Here is a 22016-nt window from a genome sequence, read left to right on the forward strand (position 1 = left end):
GAATCAGAGGCAGGATGGGGTTTACAGTGAACTGAAAATAGATGCAGGACTATTATAACCAGCAAGTGACAGCCTAGGACATTCAGCCCCCCAAGGTCAAAGTCATCACAGGGAAAGTTGAGACCATTTAGGATAACTTTTTCAGAACTGAATTATTGTCCAGAGTAATGAGTATTCTGTTTCTCTTTTACAGCCATATATATGGGAATTAAATGTAATCATTTTTTAAATGCAAATCAGTTATGTAAATATCAGTTTATTTAATACCCATTTAATTCTCAATGACAAGCAATGCTCCCTATGTCATACATAATAAAAAATAATGAATCTGGAATCCATTTACTCTGTTCTGTTTTGTTTATTTTTATGTTGAAGGCACAGCACACTGATCTCTTCATTTAACAAACTGATATTCATGTGACAGTAACTATAGTAGCATTTTCTTGGCCCAATTATGTTTTCATCACATAAATGCTAATTATTCAATCATTTTCCTTGGTAAATATATTTTTAAGCCCACAGTATGACAGGCCTTATGTTAGCCAAAAGCTCTTTGTCTCCTTCTCTCCTGGGATTTTGCAGTTGGTAGGATGGAAGGACACTAATAAAAGAGCCACTCAGATAAATACAGTTACACTCTTTCAAATAAGCATCAAACTGGAGTACAAAGTGCTGTAATTTTATATTACCAAGGGAGCATCTCAAGGAGGAAAGTACAGGATTCTCCCACAAGAATGTGGTGATGAGCTACATAGGGAAGAGGAGTGGGGTGACCGGGAGAAAGAGCGGGAAGATACACCAGAACATCCCAGCAAGTACAGGAGACCTGAGAAGGGGCGGAAGACGGGACCTGATGGTGGGGTGGCAGCACCTGGCACCCCACACCAGCTGGATCTTCTCCCCAGAGTAGCACCCACATTCTGAGAAGGCCGTGCTGGGTAATTGTGATAGAAGAGAGTTGGTGACATAACTAGATATATATTTGAAAAATAAAATTCCTCTAGTTACAGCAAGTGAGGGTGAGGAGTTGAGAGCTGATGTAAGGAAGTCAGTTTTGAAGATACTGCAGAATCCAGAAGAGAGCCAATGGCCACTTGGGACAGGGTATGGTGGTACCATGGAGGAAAGAGATGCTTTCAGACGGAAGAATTTAGGTTAAAAAACCAGCTAGAGTCAGTGATCAAGATTAGGGGATGACATATATGAGAGAAAGATATCTTTTCAAATCTTTCTGATCAGTCTGATGTTCTATTATTTGATTATTTGTGCTTTTGTGATGTGTCCTTTTAATTTACAAGCATTTCATATTTTTATATAGTAAATATAACACCTAAAGTTCTCAAGGATCTAAAAGTGTCAGTCAGTCAGTTCAGTTGCTCAGTTGTGTCCGACTCTTTGCAACCCCATAGACTGCAGCATGCCAGGCTTCCCTGTCCATCACCAGCTCCTGGAGCTTGCTCAAACTCATGTCCATTGAGTCGGTGATGCCATCCAACCATCTCATCCTCTGTCATCCCCTTCTCTTCCCGCCTTCAGTCTTTCCCAGCATCAGGGTCTTTTCCAGTGAGTCGGTTCTTCGCATCAGGTGGCTAAAGATTTGGAGTCCCAGTTTCAGCAACAGTCCTTCCAATGAGTATTCAGGACTGACTTCCTTTAGGATTGACTGGTTTGATCTAAAGTTGTAGGGATGATATTTCTATTCTGTTTCTACTGTCTCTCATCCACTAGGGCTTTTTCCTACACTAGATTTTGCTTGTGTGTTAATTTGTGCTCAATCTTAGATTTTCTGTGAGGGCTTAAATTCTCCTAGATTTCTTCAGAAGGAATGCACATGCTTTTGATGGGAAGCAAGGGTCACCAATAAAACTGGATCAATTCAGTGTCACTCAAGATTCCTAGGCTTACTATTACAGATTCCTTTTGTCATAATGTATCTTAGATTTATAAAAAGGTCCATTTTTCTCACCTGGTTGCTACTGTGAAGCTTTATTGCTGTATAGTAGAGTGGCTCTGGGTGCTCACCTCCAGGTGAGCCTCTGCATCCTCTGTGGGTTACTGTCACTAGGACTTGTTATCAGGTAACAATTCTGGAGAGAAAGTTAGATGAGAGGGTCCATTGTTTCACCCCAATGTAGGACTTTTCTTATCTCCAGATAAAAGTCCACCAGCATCTACTGAACTTTTAATTTGAGTTTTGTGTGCTGTTAGAAGTATTTGCAATAATTGGTGTTTCGTTATTTTATTTTTATTTCGATATCATTCAAAACCCCAAACTAAAATGTACTAACTTTCGATAGAAAAATTTTACTTTGCAACTTTTATATTGAATCATGGGACCCTTTTATAAATCTCAATAACATTAGGAAAGCTTAGAGACTTATTTTTCAATATTCTATATATCATTAAAAAGCAGAAACATTACTTTGAAGACAAAGATCCATCTAGCCGAAGCTATGGTTTTTCCAGTGGTCAGGTACGGATGTGAGAGTTGGACTATATAGAAAGCTGAGCACAGAATTGATGCTTTTGAACTGTGGTGTTGGAGAAGACTCTGGAGAGTCTCTTGGATTGCAAGGAGATCCAACCAGTCCATCCCAAAGGAAATCAGTCCTGAATATTCATTGGAAGGACTGATGCTGAAGCTGAAACACCAATATTTTGGCCACCTAATGCAAAGAACTGACTCACTGGAAAAGATTCTGATGTTGGGAAAGACTGAAGGCAGGAGGAGAAGTGGATGACAGAGGATGCAATGGTTGGAAGGCATCACTGACTCAATGGACATGAGTTTGAGAAAGCTCTGGCAGTCGGTGATGGACAGGGAAGCCTGGTGTGCTGCAGTCCATGGGGTTGCAAAGAGTCAGACACAACTGAGAGACTGAGCTGAACTAATATATCATTTTGCTTTCTACATCCAGTATTCCTCCCAATTTTATAAATAAAGATTCATGAGATCACCTCCAAGTGTATGCAGTATGCATTGCCTACATCTCCTTTCATGCTACAAAAACAAAATTGAGACAAGATGTCACAGACTGCATAGCCCCCAAAGCTAAATATTTACTAGTTGGCTCTTTACAGCAAAAATTTGCCTACAGCTGGTTCAAAGGATATTGTAAAAGTACAGTAATTTATCACTATTGCATTACCACTCAGGTTTTTTTACTGTATTGCCCAGAGTTCAGCATTTTCAAAAATGTATAGAAAGCTGGAGATACTGTCTTCATAGACGTTTTTAAAAAAAATTTATTGAAAACAGCTTTTTATCTTTCACTAAAAATGTCAAAAAGAAAAAAATTGGCAGTGAAAGGCATAATTATTTTAAAAAATCAGAAAGGAGAGTAAAGAGATAGCAGCACTTGATACTGCAACTCAAGCTGAATGAATTTGTTTATATAATGTAACATCAGATACTCAAACGACAATATCTGAGACAGATTTTCTCAAACTTAGGAATGTATGGATAGACAACATATGTCTAAGTTAAAAGGGAAATATGATGTTATATTAGTTTAGCCATTCAACAGAAAGGATTTCATTATGCAGTATCTTGTGACAAGATTCTGGCCAATCCCAATTTACATTTTTCATTCTTCATTATGTTTAGGTGCCAAAATTCACCTGACGCTCTTCAGAAGTTAACAAACGATGAAGCAAGTGAATAAATGAAAGTCATTGGAAGGGAATAGATGGTGTAGATATTTTAAAATTACTGGGTAGATCATTCTGAGTGATGTTTATAAATAAAAATGAAAGACATATAGTAATATATCAAAAAGATATGAGGTAATATATCAAGAAGATGGCCATCTTCTCTTCAAGATCATTGTGAGCCATCAGAGGTTTCAAAAATTGTTCAAGTATTGTATTTTGCTGGTGGAAATGCAGGAGGAATCACTAGCGACGAGCTGGAATTGACATATTTGGAATCTAGTACTAGCATTTCTGAGATGGATATTTTTCCTAGATCCATGATGACCATTTTTGCCCCTTTTCAGTTCAGTTCAGTTCAGTCGCTCAGTCGTGTCCGACTATTTGAGACCCTGTGGACTGCAGCATGCCAAGCTGCCCTGTCCATCACCAACTCCCAGAGTTTGCTCAAACTCATGTCCATTGAGTCACTGATGCCATCCAACCATCTCATCCTCTGTTGTCCCCTTCTACTCCTGCCTTCAATCTTTCCCAGCATCAGGGTATTTTCAAATGAGTTAACTCTTCGCATCAGGTGGCCAAAGTATTGTCCATTTTGGGTACTTATAAATTGAAAACCAGGGAAATGAGAAATCAATTTTGGGTTTGCTATGGTTTAATTTTATCACAATTTCTGATAAGTTGCTTTTCTTTATTCCTTTATTCTTACTCATATAAAATGAATAAAGGACTTAAAATATAAAGAATTTAAAAGGGTCCACTGGACTCAAAAGGTAAATAATGATAATTTTGTTTCCAAGTATGCGGGGAGCCAGGGTGAGGAACTCCGCCCATGGTAAAGGTCATGAGGAAGGAGGCTTGGCATACGCAAAGGCGTGATCAAGCCTCAGGAAACCCCCTGTTCCGAGCATCTACCCCAAAACCAGAGTCTGTTTTATGCTCTCACGTACACCTCTGACTTTACGGGGGGCTCTCCCCCATCACCATTTCTCTCAGAGGAGTTAACTTGCAGCTCCAAGTCAATAAAAATTCCTGGGCATGACAAGAGTGTTTCAGCTTACGGACTCCTCTGAAGGTTATCTAGCCTGCCTGTATAGGTTCGTCTGGCCACATGTGATTGTTTACAGCCTCCCAATCTGAGAGGCACGAGATGTTTTAGACTTACTAAAGGCAAATTCTTTTGGGGAGTTGGAAATTATTAGTATAGTGGGTTGGTTAGGAATTATATTGGTGAAGGGTTTTTCATTTGTTGTGCCAATAATTGCTGCTAATTCCCTGCCCTGGGTGTGACAAGGGTGTCTTAGGTCAAACCTCTCTGCTGACAGACTAGCTTGTGTGACAGGATTATCCATACTCCTGCCACTAGGCACATGATTGTTTACTACTTCTTGACCATAAACAGCACAGAGAGTTTTGGAGTATTTTGAAAGTCTTAATTAGCATAGGGCTTTTCTCATTGTTGTTGAGTCAATGATTGCCGCCAGGCCTCCATATCTTTAGGCACCTGGGAATATATTAATCAATGTATTTGGAATATAGAAAAGGAAATATAGTAGTTTTTAAGGTTAGCAATACTAGACTTTTTGAGTTAATGAACTTTCTCTTTTGTAATAGATCACTGTACTTTGTTATAAATCACTGTGTCCTTGCTATGTAAAAATGTAACTTTATCACTATCTTAAGACTAAATAGATCTTAAGGGGAACATTGGTGAAAGGATTTTCATTTGTTGGGCTAATGTTTGCTGCTAAGTCTCCATGTTCCCTGCCCTTATAATGAATATAACTAGCATATAGGAGAAATAAGTATTAACCTTTAAGCATATAGGAGAAATAAGTATTAACCTTTAAGATTAATCATGTTAACCTTGGGTTAAATAAATTCCTTTCTTGATTGTAACTCACTACACCCTCACCCTATAGGAATGCAACTTTATTTGGAGAGTGGTGCCTGGTTTAAGAAAAAACACCCTTGGAAGAAATAAGTTTTTTGGTTATCAGAAAGAAAGGATCATAAAATCCCTAAGACCTTTTTATGTGAAGCACCTGATTTTGATAAAGGTCAGGACTGCTGACCCCCGTGTGACTCTGTATTCATCCCTATATGTAACAAAAGGTATATAAGCAAACCCAAAAATAAAGAAATTGGATCAGTTTCCAGAAAGACTGATTCCCTCATGTCGTTCTTTTCTGCTCCCCGTTTATCTGGCTGAATTCCCATCTGGAGTGTGGGTGCCCTCCAAGTATACTTATTCGCCCTGGTTTTCAAGCCCACGCGAGAAGGAGCCCAAGGAGGGGCACCTTCCAATATTCAAGTGGCACCAGTGGCCCAACGTAGATGGTGCAAATTCCTTGTCTTGGAATTTTATTGGTATCTCACGTAAACCAAGTTATTCAGCCCCTTTTTCTCTCCTACTGTTTTCTGGCCGAATTTCCATCTGGTGCATGGGTGCCCACCAAGCCTATTAATTTTGCCTGGGCTTCTAAGATTGGACCGGGGCGGGGGCCTCAGTGCCTCCTCTCCTTTGGGAGAACGGGAAGACACCTGTGGCCTACGTAGGTGGTGATTGGTATTCCATGTGAACCAAGTTATTCAGCCTCTTTTTCTCTGCTAATTTTCTAATCCCTCTCTATCTGTAATTAAATAAGTTATTTCCAAAGATGCCAACACCATCCCCACCTTCGAATTCCCTGGATCCACCGGGGCTGGACCCCGGCACAAGTAACTGACTCACTACTGTAATCAGAATGGGAAAGACTAGAGGTCTCTTCAAGAAAATTAGAGACACCAAGGGAACATTTCACGCAAAGATGGGCTCAATAAAGGAAAGAAATTGTATGGACCTAGCAGAAGCAGAAGATATTAAGAAGAGGTAGCAAGAATACACAGAAGAATTATACAGAAAAGATCTTTAAGACCAAGATAATCACGATGGTGTGATCACTCACCTAGAGCCAGACATCCTGGAATGTGAAGTCAAGTGGGCCTTAGAAAGCATCACTATGAACAAAGCTAGTGGAGGAGATGAAATTCCAGTTGAGCTATTTCAAATCCTGAAAGATGATGCTGTGAAAGTGCTGCACTCAATATGTTGGCAAATTTGGAAAACTCAGCAGTGGCCACAGGACTGGAAAAGGTCAGTTTTTATTCCAATCCCAAAGAAAGGTAATGCCAAAGAATGCTCAAACTACCTCACAATTTCACTCCTCTCACCTGCTAGTAAAGTAATGCTCAAAATTCTGCAAGCCAGGCTTCAGCAGTATGTGAACCATGAAATTCCAGATGTTCAAGCTATTTTTTGAAAAGGCAGAGGAACCAGAGATCAAATTGCCAACATCTGCTGGATCATCAAAAAAGCAAGAGAGTTCCAATAAAAATCTATTTCTGCTTTCTTGACTATCCCAAAGCCTTTGACTATGTGGATCACAAGAAACTGTGGAAAATTCTGAAAGAGATGGGAATCCCAGACCACATGACCTGCCTCTTGAGAAACCTATATGCAGGTCAGGAAGCAACACTTAGAATTGGACATGGAACAACAGACTGGTTCCAAATAGGAAAAGGAGTACGTCAGGCTATATATTTTCACCCTGCTTATTTAACTTCTATGCAGAGTACATCATGAGGAACGCTGGGCTGGAATCAAGATTGCCAGGAGAAATATCAATAACCTCAGATATGCAGATGATACCACCTTTATGGCAGAAAGTGAAGAGGAACTAAAAAACCTCTTGATGAAAGTGAAAGAGGAGAGTGAAAAAGTTGGCTTAAAGCTCAACATTCAGAAAACAAAGATCATGGCATCCGGTCCCATCACTTCATGGGAAATAGATGGGGAAACAGTGGAAACAGTGTCAGACTTTACTTTTTTGGGCTCCAAAATCACTGCAGATGGTGACTGCATCTATGAAATTAAAAGACACTTACTCCTTGGAGGAAAAGTTATGACCAACCTAGATAGCATATTGAAAAGCAGAGTCGTTACTCTGCCAACAAAGGTCTGTCTAGTCAAGGCTATGGTTTTTCCAGTGGTCATGTATGGATGTGAGAGCTGGACTGTGAAGAAAGCTGAGGGCCGAAGAATTGACGCTTTTGAACTGTGGTGTTGGAGAAGACTCTTGAGAGTCCCTTGGACTGCAAGGAGATCCAACCAGTCATTCTGAAGGAGATCAGTCCTGGGTGTTCATTGGAAGGACTAATGCTAAAGCTGAAACTCCAGTACTTTGGCCACCTCATGAGAAGAGTTTACTCATTGGAAAAGACCCTGATGCTGGGAGGGATTGGAGGCAGGAGGAGAAAGGGACAACAGAGGATGAGATGGCTGGATGGCATCACTGACTCGATGGACGTGAGTTTGAGTGAACTCCGGGAGTTGGTGATGGACAGGGAGGCCTGGTGTGCTGCGTTTCCTGGGGTCGCAAAGAGTCGGACACAACTGAGCAACTGAACTGAACTGAACTGAACTGAACTGTAATCATTAACTTTTTCCCATGTCTATAATTTTGTCATTGCAAGAACGTCATGTAAATGCAATCAAATACCAGTGAATCTTTTGAAATTGGTATGTTTCATCAGCAGTATTCCCTCTAGATCCATGCAAGTTGTTAAGTATCAATATTTTGAAATTTTTACTGCTTCATAGTATCCCATAATATTGATGTACCATAGTTTATTTAACTACTCATTTGTTGATGGACATCTGGATTGCTTCCTATTACTAACTATTATAAATAAACCTGCTATGAAAATTCATGTACAATTTTTATTTCTCTCAGATACCCAAAAGTTTGATATTTATCATAGCAAATTAGCTTTCCTTTTGATATTAATAGATATTTATATAGCTTACAGTTTGTTGCTATCACATTTTTTCCTATGAACCTTTTAAAAATAATTTTTCTTAACTATGTCACAAACTTTAATGATAATCATAATTGGGAAATAGTGATAATATCTTTCTCTATTCTTATAGACAGGTTAGTTTCTCTTTGTAGGTCTGTTAACATGCAAACTATATTTTAAGGATAAGGTATTCATTGGATACAAATAGCAAATTATATCTTCTTGATTATTTTGTGTCCTTATGTAGCAGTCACTTTTACCTTTGGTAATGCTTTCTTTTCTTAAAGTTTATTTTTTTCTGATATTAATATGGCTTTACAACCTTATTTAATGAGGCTTATTATATTCTACTTTTCATTTTATGCTTCATAACTGTGTCATGCCATATTTTTAAAAACCTAATCAGACACTCTATAATTTCTCATGGATAGTTGAGCCCTACATTCATAGTGATTAGTCATATATTTGGATTTATTTCTACCTTCTTGTTTAGGGAATTTCTGCCTGGGTTTCTCCTTCTCTGCTTTCTGCCATTTCTCTTGATTCATTTCCCAGTCTGAGCCTTCCATAATGAAAGCTTTGCAGCTGTGACTGTGATGTCTATGTTCCTTCTGGCTTTTAAGGTATCTAGTTTTGTTTCAGTGGGGCTTTATTTTGTTTTTGTTTTTTGTCTTTTGCATTTTGGTTATATTTTGTTTTGCTTACTTTGAGCTCATATTTTTGAAGAATATTTGAAATTTGTGAGTCCTGAGCTTCCAAGTTCCTTGGAAGAAAATGAGCATTGGTCCCTGCCAGGTGTAGTGGCACTATAGACCTGTCTAATCCTAAATAAATTCTGCTGAGGTTTTCAGAAACCCAGGGAGTTTGAACTCAAGCTTCAAACTCAAGTGAAGCCTGGATTTTGGTTGCAAATTCTCAGAGGGATATTTTTATACTTTCCACCAGCCTGAGTGAGAACCGTGAACAGTCCCTTGCAATGCTCTCTCAGCAGAGCAGACCTTTTTAAATTTATGAATTTATTCAACATATATTTATTGAGCTTCTGTTCTCAGTCTCTGATTGTGTGGAGCCCTGTTCTAAGTTCTTTGATGCATCTTTTTGGGTGCATTTGTTTGATGTAAACAAAACAGAGAAACTTCTCTGCCTCTGTGGAACTTTACATCCTGTATGAGAGACAGAAAATTAAGTAAAAATAATAAGCAACAAAATAAATTGCTTGGTATGATCAAAGGTGAGAAATGCGACTGACGAGAGAAATAAGCAGAGAAGGTCAGAGACGTGTGGAAGTTATCTTTGTCTTTTCATCTCCGTACTTATTTTTTTCTACCAAAGTGACTCCTGGACAGACTCTTGTTTTGCATGGTGTGGTTTTATGTCTATTAAGTGCTCATTTTGCAAGCGTACACTGTCTTTTGATCCTCAAACTATTTAAGATATAGTTGCTCTTTTTGGTAATAAACCAACTTTTTCAGGGTCAAAAAAGTGTGAAGGTGTTAAAACTAAGATGCAGATAGACATAATGACTCCAGTGTGTTTTCACTTGTCTGCAATGGAACACCAAATCATTCTTTAGTAAGAAGACAATAAAATGCATTGGTTCTAGGAGATCTGAGAATACGTCATCTTCAGAGAATTCAGAGATTTAAAGGGGTATCAACTAACTCTCACCTCACCTGAATCCTTGGTTAGAAATTGTCCCTTTCTGTCAGTCACATGCTCCCCTACTATCCATATAATTCCTCCCAGGGTGGAGTGGGGGCATGTGAGGAGGTGGGGAGGTATAGAGCGAGAGAATGACCACAGACTGCTTCAGGATTGCATCAACATCGATTAGTGATCCCTGATCAAGAGTGCTTTTGTTCTCTAGGTTTTATCCTCTCTGAGTGAGTCAAACGCACACCCAAGGATAAAGAACTAAACAAGCTAATGAGGTGTGACTATTGGAAGGCCTATCACAACCAGACAATGCAAGAAAGGGGGATAGTCCCCAAAAGAAATTTAGAAAGTATGCCACATATAGCTTTCCAATGTCCAAGTTATATGACGATCTTGGTTATACAACAAGTTATACAACAATCTTTAAAGAACCATAAAAGAGTAAAAATGCAGAACAATGGCCAAATAGAAACTGTGGGTCCAAAGAAAACATAAGCATCTACCTACAGGACAAATGCTACATGATTTTGTTTTAAACAGTTAATGTAATTGTCCTTCTTTCTCTTATTTTAAGAACTACAGTGACTCACTTAAGGAATGCCATGGTCTCACAGGTGTAGTCACTGTCATCTTTGAACAAAGGAAGTCTAGAGGGGAATCTTGTTTTGCAAAGTTTGTTTCTTGGATGAGCAGCATCAGTACCACTGAGGGTTCATGGGAGATTCAGGATCTCAGGCTCCACCTCAGACATACTGAATCAGTAATTCACATGCACATCGGGGTCAAATAAATGTTAGAGCCACCGTGCCTGGAGTAGCTCTGTGGGCTACTTGTTGGGCAAGTAAGTCTTAGTCTCACTTTCACTTTTATTATCTTTTAACCGGGTTGAGTCTTTAATAGCAAACACTTCAATGTTAAAAAATAAAATATGCATTATATGTTTATCAGATGGCACAACACATTGAAATACTCAGTAAAAATGACATTTTTAATTGAATCTTTAAATTTCAGCCAGCTTATTCATAACTTGTACTGGAACATTCGTGGGAAAACCAGGGCAGGAAAAAAACACATGAGTGAGTAAGCTCTTTGGTATTCCAAGTACCGTGAAAATTAACATTCTCTTTGATTATTTTAGTTTTCAGTTGTAGTGTTCAGTCTATGCTCTGTTTACTTAGATGGACTGCTGCACAGTGCTAGAGCAGCAGCTGCATGGTGCTGGAGCAGCTGTGAGGAGATAACCCGTGCCCAAGGGCAGAGAAGCCCAGCAAGGCAGTAGGCGCTGGAGCTGCAGCTGTGTAGCACTGGAGTGACTTTGAGGAGAATACCCCATGTCCAAGGGCAAAGGAGAAACCCCAGCAAGATGGTGGGAGGGTCAAAATCATGTTTTAAATCAAACCCCATACCCACCAGAGATGCTCAGGGCTCAAACAAACCTTTTGTGCCCCAGGACCCAGAGACCCCACAGAGACTGAGACAGAACTGTGTTTGAGTGTCTCCTGCAGAGGTACAGGTAAGCAATGGACTGCTGCAGGGGCAGGGGCTCTGGGTACAGCAGACCTGGGTATGGCCTAAGCCCTCTTGGAGGAGGTCGCCATTAACCCCACCATGCCAGAATTTACACAGGATTGGGGAAACAGACTCTTGGAGGGCACAAACAGAAGCTTGTGTGCACTAGGACCCAGGAGAAAGGAGCACTGACCCCCACAAGAGGCTGACCCAGACTTCCCCATGAGTGTGCAAGAGTCTCTGGCAGAGGTGTGGGTTGGTGGTGGCCTGCTGCAGGGTTGGGGTGTGCACTCAGGGTGCACTGAGTGTAGCAATGCTTGCTTGGGACCTTTTGAAAGAAGTTGCCATTATCTCCACCATTGTTTGGCCCCAGGTCAATAACAGGGAGGGAACACAGTTCAATCCATCAACAGAAAATTGGATTGAAGATTTATTGAACATGGTCTGATTACTGAGCATGATTTACTGAGCTTCTGCTAACAGAAGCAGAAGATATTAAGAAGAGGTGGCAAGAATATACAGAAGAACTGTACAAAAAAGATCTTCGTGACCCAGATAACCATGATGGCATAATCACTCACCTAGAGCCAGACATCCTGGAATGTGAAGTCAAGTGGGCCTTAGAAAGCATCACTATGAACAAAGCTAGTGGAGGTGATGGAATTCCAGTTGAGCTATTTCAAATCCTGAAAGATGATGCTGTGAAAGTGCTGCACTCAATATGCCAGCAAATTTGGAGAACTCAGCAGTGGCCACAGGACTGGAAAAGGTCAGTTTTCATTCCAATTCCAAAGAAAAGCAATGCCAAAGAATGCTCAAACTACCACACAATTGCACTCATCTCACACGCTAGAAAAGTGCTCAAAATTCTGCAAGCCAGGCTTCAGCAGTACATGAACCATGAACTTCCAGATGTTCAAGGTGGTTTTAGAAAAGTCAGAGGAACCAGAGATCAAATTGCCAACATCTGCTGGATCACTGAAAAAGCAAGAGTTCCAGAAAAACATCTATTTCTGCTCTATTGACTATGCCAAAGCCTTTGACTGTGTGGATCACAATAAACTGTGGAAAATTCTGAAGGAGATGGGAATACCAAACCACCTGACCTGCCTCTTGAGAAACCTATATGCAGGTCAGGAAGCAACAGTTAGAACTGGACATGGAACAACAGACTGGTTCCAAATAGGAAAAGGAGTACATCAAGGCTGTATATTCTCACCCTGCTTATTTAACTTCTATGCAGAGTACATCATGAGAAATGCTGGGCTGGAAGAAACACAAACTGGAATCAAGATTGCCAGGAGAAATATCAATAACCTCAGATATGCAGATGACACCACCTTTATGGCAGAAAGTGAAGAGGAACTCAAAAGTCTCTTGATGAAAATGAAAGTGGAGAGTGGAAATGTTGGCTTAAATCTCAACATTCAGAAAACAAAGATCATGGCATCGGATCCCATCACTTCATGGGAAATAGATGGGGAAATAGTGGAAACAGTGTCAGACTTTACTTTTTTGGGCTCCAAAATCACTACAGATGGTGACTGCATCTATGAAATTAAAAGACACTTACTCCTTGAAAGAAAAGTTATGACCAACCTAGATAGCATATTGAAAAGCAGAGACATTTTTTGCCAACAAAGGTCCGTCTAGTCAAGGCTATGGTTTTTCCAGTAGTCATGTATAGATGTGAGAGCTGGACTGTGAAGAAAGCTGAGCACTGAAGAATTGATGCTTTTGAACTGTGGTGTTGGAGAAGACTCTTGAGAGTCCTTTGGACTGCAAGGATTTCCAATCAGTCCATCCTAAAGGAGATCAGTCCTGGGTGTTCATTGGAAGGACTGATGCTGAAGCTGAAGCTCCAATACTTTGGCCACCTCATGAGAAGAGTTGACTCATTGGAAAAGGCCCTGATGCTGGGAGGGATTGGGGGCAGAAGGAGTAGGGGACGACAGAGGATGAGATGGCTGGATGGCATCACTGACTCGATGGACATGAGTTTAGGTAAACTCCAAGAGTTGGTGATGGACAGGGAGGCCTGGCATGCTGCGATTCCTGGGGTCGCAAAGAGTCGGACATGACTGAGCAACTGAACTGAACTGAACCAAGCATTATCCCGCCCATCAGAGCAAGACCCAGTTTCCCCCTCAGTCAGTCTCTCCCATCAGGAAGCTTCCATAAGCCTCTTATCCTTCTCCATCAGAAGGCAGACAGATTGAAAACCACAATCACAGAAAACTAACCAATCTGATCACATGGACCACAGCCTTGTCTAACTCAAGGAAACTATAATTCATGCCATGTAGGGCATGGTGGAGAGTTCTGACAAAACATGGTCCACTGGAGAAGGGAATGGCAAACTATTTCACTATTCTTGCCTTGAGAACATCATGAACAGTAAAGATAGGACACTGAAAGATGAACTCCCCAGGTCAGTAGGTGCCAAATATACTACTGGAGATCAGAAGGAGAAATAACTCCAGAAAGAATGAAGAGATGGAGCCAAAGCTAAAACACTACCCAGCTGTGTATGTGACCAGTGATAGAAATAAAGTCTGAGGCTGTAAAGAGAAATATTGCATAAGAACCTGGAATGTTAGGTCCATGTATCCAGGCAAATTGGAAGTCAAACAGGAGATGTCAAAAGTGAACACTGACATTTTAGGAATCAGTGAACTAAAATGGACTGGAATGAGTGAATTTAACTCAGATGACCATTATATCCACTACTGTGGGCAAGAATCCCTTAGAATTGGGATGGAATAGTCATCATAGTCAACAAAAGAGTCCAAAATGCAGTACTTGGGTGCAATTTCAAAAAAAAGACAGAATGATCTGTGTTCATTTCCAAGGCAAATCATTCAATATCACAGTAATCCAAGTCTATGCCCTGACCAGTAATGCTGAAGAAGCTGAAGTTGAATAGTTCTATGAAGACCTACAAGACCTTCTAGAACTAACTCCCAAAAAAGATGTCCTTTTCATTACAGGGGACTAGAATGCAAAGATGTAATGATGGTACATGCACACATAAAAGTATATAGTGGCTAGTAGAGATCCTGAATATTCATTGGAAGGACTGATGCTGAAGATGAAGCTCCAATACTTTGGCCACCTGATGTGAAGAGCTGATTCATTGGAAAAGACCCTGATGCTGGGAAAGATTGAAGGCAGGAGGAGAAGGGGACGAGAAAGGATGAAATGATTGGATGGCATCACCAAACTGATGGACATGAGTTTGAGTGAACTCAGGGAGTTGGTGATGGACAGGGAGGCCTGGCGTGCTGCAGTCCATGGGGTCGCAGAGAGTTGGACATGACTGAGCGACTGAACTGACTGACTAACTGATTTTAGTTTTTGACGTTTAATGGCTAGCTTTAGTGCTGAGTATTACAATTTTGTTTATATAAAAACTCAACAGATGTAGAAAATTTTGTAACTTAATATTTATGAATGCTATTTTCTATAAATACTTAGAGCATAATAAGGTCATTTATACATTAAAAAGGTAAATGGTATACTACCCTTAGTATTATTTAAAAAAAACTATAAATAACTATAAAGCAGAAAATTTATTTTTATATTTAATACTGTATTATATTTAATACTATATAATATACTTAGTCCAAGTAACATGAGGAATACCACCTGGTCATGTATTTTCTGCTGCTTTGTGGCAGCCCCACATTGAGGTGCATGCTCCCTTCCTTGGCTTTCCTTGTACACCTATTTTTCCTTCTCTAAATTGCCCCCTCTCCAACCTCTCCACACACCTTATAATGACTGTAACAGCCTCTATATATCTTACCTACTCATAGAACTCACCTTGCTCATAAATACCGAATTCCAACAGAAATCAAACAAAGGAAATAAACAACAAAATTAGAACACGCCTCAGATAGTGTTTTCCTTCCAAATATATCCTTTGCTTGTTTTTTTAAGATTTAATAATTGTACTTATTTGTGGCTGCACTGGCTCTCCGCTGCCGCGTGCGGGGCCTTCTCCAGTTGCGGCGAGTGGGGGCTACTCTCTAGCTGTGCTGCAGACTTCTCATTGCAGTGGCTTCCCTTGCTGCAGAGCATGGGCTCTAGGGTGTGTGGGCTCTGTGCTTGTGGCTCATGGGCTTAGCTGCTCCACAGCATGTGGGATGTTCCTGAATCTGGGATCAAACCCATGTCCCCTGCATTGTCAGGCAGATTCTTAGCCACTGAGCCATCAGGGAAGCCACCTTTGCTTGGGTTTTATCTGCTGCCTTGGTGACATGAATAGAACATTAACCTCTAACTAAAACTCCTCAACCTCACTCAAGAGTCTAAAGCACATTTCAGTCAGAAATGCCGTCAGTAAAGGCCTTGAGATCCAGCGAGCCCTCCTGATTCAGAGCACCCCAGAGGCTCAAGCTCAGCTCTTGGAGGAAACACCGCATGGTGGGGCTTGATGACAGGGCGCAGAAGGGAGAATGCAGGTCACACATCGACCTTTGGCCTTGCTTGTCCAGCCTACACCATCTGTCATTGGAGACCACGTGTTTCTTTGCTTCCCTGTTCCTTGGTACCAGAGCATCTGCTGTTCTTTCTAAGGGAAGATGCCCTGCAATGAACCAGATATGGTGACCAGAGCTGTGGAGACTCCACCTGGAACCTGGCAGTGAGACCTCAAAGCCAGCAGGATCTGGGCCAGAAGAGCAGGCTGCACATTTCTGCAACCACCCTTGGTGGTGGTCACATCACCTTTACTCTAAGCTGTGTATCTGACTCCTGCTGACCCAGCATTGCTAAAGTTAAGGATGGTGGCATCAGGGCTCAGGACTGTCCTACAGGATTTATCTGAGCCACTTTGCTCACCACCTCTCTTTCCATCACAGGACTTCCCTACCTGGAGCAGGTGGAATGGTCTATGCAATAGTCCCCAACATTTTGGCACCAGGGACTGGTTTTGTACGGAGAAGGCAATGGCACCCCACTCCAGTACTCTTGCCTGGAAAGTCCCATGGTGGGCTGCAATCCATGGGGTCACTAAAAGTCGGACACGACTGAGCGACTTCACTTTCACTTTTCACTTTCATGCATTGGAGAAGGAAATCGCAACTCACTCCAGTGTTCTTGCCTGGAGAATCCCAGGAACGAGGAAGCCTGGTGGGCTGCCATCTGGTTTTGTAGAAGAACATTTTTCCACAGATTGGGGTGGTGGAATGGTTTGAAGTGATGATTCAAGTGCATTCATGGTGCAGTTTATTTCTATTATTATTGCATCAGCTCCGCCTCAGGTCATCAGGCATAAGATCTCACAGGGTGGGGAGCCCTGGTTTACAGGACTCCTAAGGTGCCCACCTGCACTGTAGGATCTGAAAGACTCAGATCCCTGAGTGCCAGTGTTTGATACTGCCCAGTTGGTACCTCAGAACCCCTGGTATCAATCTGCTGGCCTTCTCATTACCTTGCTAGACTCAGTTACAGCCCACTGTCTGGTATTTGGTAGGAAACTGGCACAGTCTTGATTTTCATCTTTGCCCGTTCTTGATTTCAGGAAAATGACCTCAGCAAAACTGAGGCTATGATGGGTTTTTCACTGTCTATGCTAATATTCTGATATTCTTCCCTGAAGAAGTCACCTTCTTCACATCACTTTTCCCACAGCTATTCAATGCTCATCTCTCCTTAAGATTTAACGTTTTCCAACTTTGTTCACAGGCTTCCCAGGTAGCTCAGTGGTAAAAAATCCCCCTGCCAAGGAAGGAGACATGAGTTCGATCCCTAAGTTGGGAGGATCCCCTGGAGAAGAAATGGAAACCCACTCCAGTATTCTTGTCTGGAAAATTCCATGGACAGAGGAGCCTGGTGGGCCACAGTCCATGGAGTACCAAAGGAGTCAGACACGACTTAGCGACTAAAAGCAACAACCTTGTTCACAGCTGATCAAATACCATAAAAAACTACAGAGAATAATGGTTGTCACAAAAGATGAGATCTGTATCAGGCTGAAGGTCAGGAAATGTTGCTCTAAGAAATTGCTTTTCAGTGGAGAACTTAAATGACAAGCAATCATGAAGAAAAGAGTATCCAAAGTCACTTATTCAGTGAAGGATTGATTACATTGACCAAGTAAAGCAAAGGAACACGAGTAGCTGTAGGCCTTAATGGATGGAAAACGGTGGAGAATACAGGTGAGTAGAGAACTCATCTCTGCCATCAGCGGAGAAAGATGGGCTCCTGGGCTTTCATTGTCCTTGAGCGTCATGAATCTTTCTCGAACTGTTTAGACCCTGGCTGTTACTCTTCCTCTCTTCACGTGCAGATGGTTGTGCGGACTTTGAATTGCTGCTCTTTGTAGCTATTCTTCGCTATTTACATCTCTAGCGACCCTGTTTACCACCTCTATGCATCTATTTCTCACATCTCTGTATTCAGATATAACCCCTCTCTTATTTGCATTCTAATAAGACTTCCTATAGGATTCAATAGCACTTTAATTTTAAAATGTAAGTCAGGCAAATAGTTTTAGGCCCTGACAATAGTGCCTTGACTTTAATTTTTTTTTTCTACTAATTGTGAAGAAAAGCTAATAGAGCATTCTGAACACACCACCTGGCCTGGTGAAAGAGCATTAAGAATATTCTTTTATATCAGTAAAATCTATTTTTACTTTTTAAAGAGTCCAACTGCAGATTCAATTTAAATTCTTGTTTTTGCATCTGATTTTAAGTGCTTCAAAAACAGCTTCAAGCACCACACCTCATTAGATGACTTTAATTACAGTTTTTAAAATATATGAATAGCAAATGCATTCTGTCTAGCAGGGACATAACTTCAAATAATGCTATTTTCATTATGTGAAGCAGGCATAATGTTTGGATGGTATTCATATCTTCTTTAAAGTTTAAAGTCTTTTTCCCCTTGGCTTTCTCTGCTTTCATATGTTTATGAGTCTAAACTATATAGCAAAATATTACTTTTATATTAACAGAAAACTAAATTTCAGAAGAAGCTCTGACATTGACACACTGAAATTGATTCCAGCCTCTGGCTTAAATCTTCCAGTCCCTCAGGCAGTGTTAGCGAGCACCAGCATCTCAGTAAGTTCCCATCATCTAAATGTGCTTTAATCATCCAAGAGCTGGTTAGACACCAGACTCACTTCTAGTTTAAGAATCTAATGTAATGCTTATCCTCCCAATATCCCGAATGATACTAATAAATCTAAAAACTGCTTAATATTCTGTTTTTACTACATATTTTTATTTTCGAGTTTCAGGGGAACAGTTCAGTATATCACAATCCTGTGCAAGTACCACTTCCATCTAGTTCCAAAATATTTCTGTCAATCCAGAGTAAAACCCCCTACCCAGTAAGCAATTTTTCTGATTCCTTGCTCCCACTTCCCAACCTCTGCCTTTGGCAAACAACCACTGCCATTCTGTCTCCAAGAGTTTGTCTGTTATGACTATTTCACATACATGGAATCAACACAATGTGAATTTTACATCAGGCATCCTAAAATGTTGTCACACACATCTGGGCTGTAGCTTGTCCCAGCCATTCAATGGCTGAATGATATTCTGTTGTATTCACAGCCCACATTTGTTTATCCATCCATCAGCTGAAAGGCATTTGGTCTGTCTTCACATTTTGGCTGTTGTGAATAGTCCTGCAGTGAACATGTGTGTATCTGTACACTGGTTTGAGTATCTCTTATCAACTATTCAGTTATATACTGAAGAGTGGAATTACAGGATCAAGTGCTAATTCTACGTTTAACTTTTTGTGGAGTTGCCAAACTATTTCCACATATGCTGGAAATTTTACATTCTCTGCAATTTTTTATGAAGATTCCACTTTTTCCTTAGCTCACTCAAACCTATCATTTCCTGTTTTTTTTTTTTTTAATAGGTATTAGAGGATCCCAGAGGATGTGGAATGGTGTCCCAGTGTGGTTTTGACTCACATTTCTCTTAGGAATAATGATGCTGAGTATGCTTTTGTGTGCATGTTAGACAGTTGCATATATTCTTTGAAAAAATATTTTTCAAGTCCTTTGCACATCTTCCTATAATTTTTTGATTTGTTTTTATTTGTTGTAAAAATACTTAATGTACTTAATCACTCAGTCATGACTCCATGGACTGTAGCCCACCAGGTCCTCTGTCCATGGGGATTCTCCATCTAGAATACTGGAGTGGGTTGCCATGCTCTCTTCCAGAGGACCTTCTCAACCCAGGGATCAAACCCAGGTCTCCCACATTGCACACGGATTCTTTCCTATCTGAGCCACGGGGAAGTCCTTATCAGGTATAAGAGCTGCAAATATTCTCCCATTCTGTAGGCTGTCTTTTCACTTCCTTGGTAATGTCTTCTGATACACAAAGTTTTCAGCTTTGATAGTTAGACTTATCTGCTTTTGCAGTCATGTCTAAGAATCTCTTGGCATTTATTCTGGTTATTTCTCAGCCATTATTTCAAATATTTCTTTTGCTCTGTTCTCACATTCTTCTCATACTGTAATTTCATAGACCTGAGTGTCCCGTATCCCCTGGATATCCCTTTTTGTTTTACTTTCCTTTTCTCTTTGCATTTCAGTTTCAATTAACACATCTTCAGGAACACTGACTCCTTCCTTGGTGCTGTTCAGTCTATAAATGAGCTAACTCAAGATATTCTTCATTTATGATCCTATCATTCTAATTTTCCACCATTTTCTTTTTTCTTAGCATTTCCATTTATCTACTTATATTATCTATCTGATCTTTTATGGTTTCTGCTTTTCTCTTTAGCCCTCCAGGCTCCTCTGTCCATGGGGATTCTCCAGACAAGAATACTGGAGTGGGTTGCCATTCCCTTCTCCAGGGGATCTTTTCAACTCAGGGATTAAACTTGAGTCTCCTGTATTGCAGGCAGATTCTTTACCATCTGAGCCACCAGAGAATCCCATTAAAATATTAATCATTGTTATTTACATTGTCTATTAGATAATTCACAATATCTGTTTTATATTTGAATCTAGTTTCGATGACTGCTTTGTTTCTTCAGACTGTTTTCTCTCGCCTTTTGGCTGCCTTATAATTTTCATTATCAATATGCAATGTTATATAGGTAGTAGAATTAAGGTAGACAGGCCTTTAGTGTAAGTATTCACATTGATTTGGCCAAGAGTTGGGCGATACCTATCTTTTTAGGTATAGATGCAAGAGTCTTCAAATTTCTATCATCCTTGTTTTAGTCTTTGTTCTGGACTGTAGGCTTTCATGGGCTTCCCAGGTGGCTCAGTGGGTAAAGAATCCACCTGCAATGCAGGAGACATGGGTTGGATAACTGGGTCTGGAAGATCCCCTGGAGGAGGGCATGGCAACCCACTCTAGTATTCTTGCCTGGAGAATCCCATGGACAGAGGAACCTGGTAGATTACAGTCCATGGGACTGCATAAAGTCAGACATGACTGAAGCAACTTAGCATGCATGCACATGTAGGCTTTCATCCTGTATGTTTTGGTAAGGTTGTGGCAGGGGACTTTGTATAATGTCCCAGGTAAGCCTTAGAGTTTAATTTGGCTGATATCACGGGTCTCTGACCTTCTTGAGTGCTTCACCAGTAACTCTTTACCCCCTTAGAATTCTACTCCCTATCCTGCCCACTGGATTCTTAATACATTTCTATGAATCATTAACCTCTGCTGGCTAGAGGCTTCCCTGCTCCATGTGACCCAGGAAGGCAAAGGAGGGCAAGATGAGGAGGGATTCCTTCCCAGAGTTGGCAGAACATTTCACAGTTGGACTCTGGTACTTCCCCCCTACAGTGTAGGTCTTCAGAGAAGCCTCTGTGTTTTTCTAGTGGTTATATTTTCCCTTCTCTGCAATGTAAGAGGCATGAAGAGGACCCCATGTGAAGAACCCAATGGGGATCCTGGAGATAGAGCCCAGGAAGCAGACCCCTCACCTAGATGGTAGTCTTCAGGAGCTTCTCACTCTCATCCTAGTTCACATTCGTTCTGGGGAAGTTTATCAAAACTACCACCTCGGCACCCCTGTTAGTTTACACCTCCGAGGACGTCTGCTCCAGGTGAACTAATCTTTATCTCTCTGTGCTCATTTGTCTCCACAGTTTGTGATAGTGATTTGCCCTGTTAGTTTATGATATTGGATCAGTAATTTTGGGTTTCCCAGGTGGCACTATTGGTAAAGAACCTGCCTGCCAATGCAAGAGACATAAAAGACACTGATTTGATCCTTGGGTCAGGAAGATCCCCTGGGGGAGGGCATGGCAACCCACTCCAGTATTCTTACCTGGAGAATCCCATGGACAGAGGAGTGTGGTGGACTACAGTCCATAGGGTTGCAAAGAGTCAGACATGACTAGAGCGACTTAA

Source organism: Capricornis sumatraensis, chromosome 11, assembly GCF_032405125.1.
Source record: "Capricornis sumatraensis isolate serow.1 chromosome 11, serow.2, whole genome shotgun sequence".
NCBI lineage: Eukaryota > Metazoa > Chordata > Mammalia > Artiodactyla > Bovidae > Capricornis > Capricornis sumatraensis.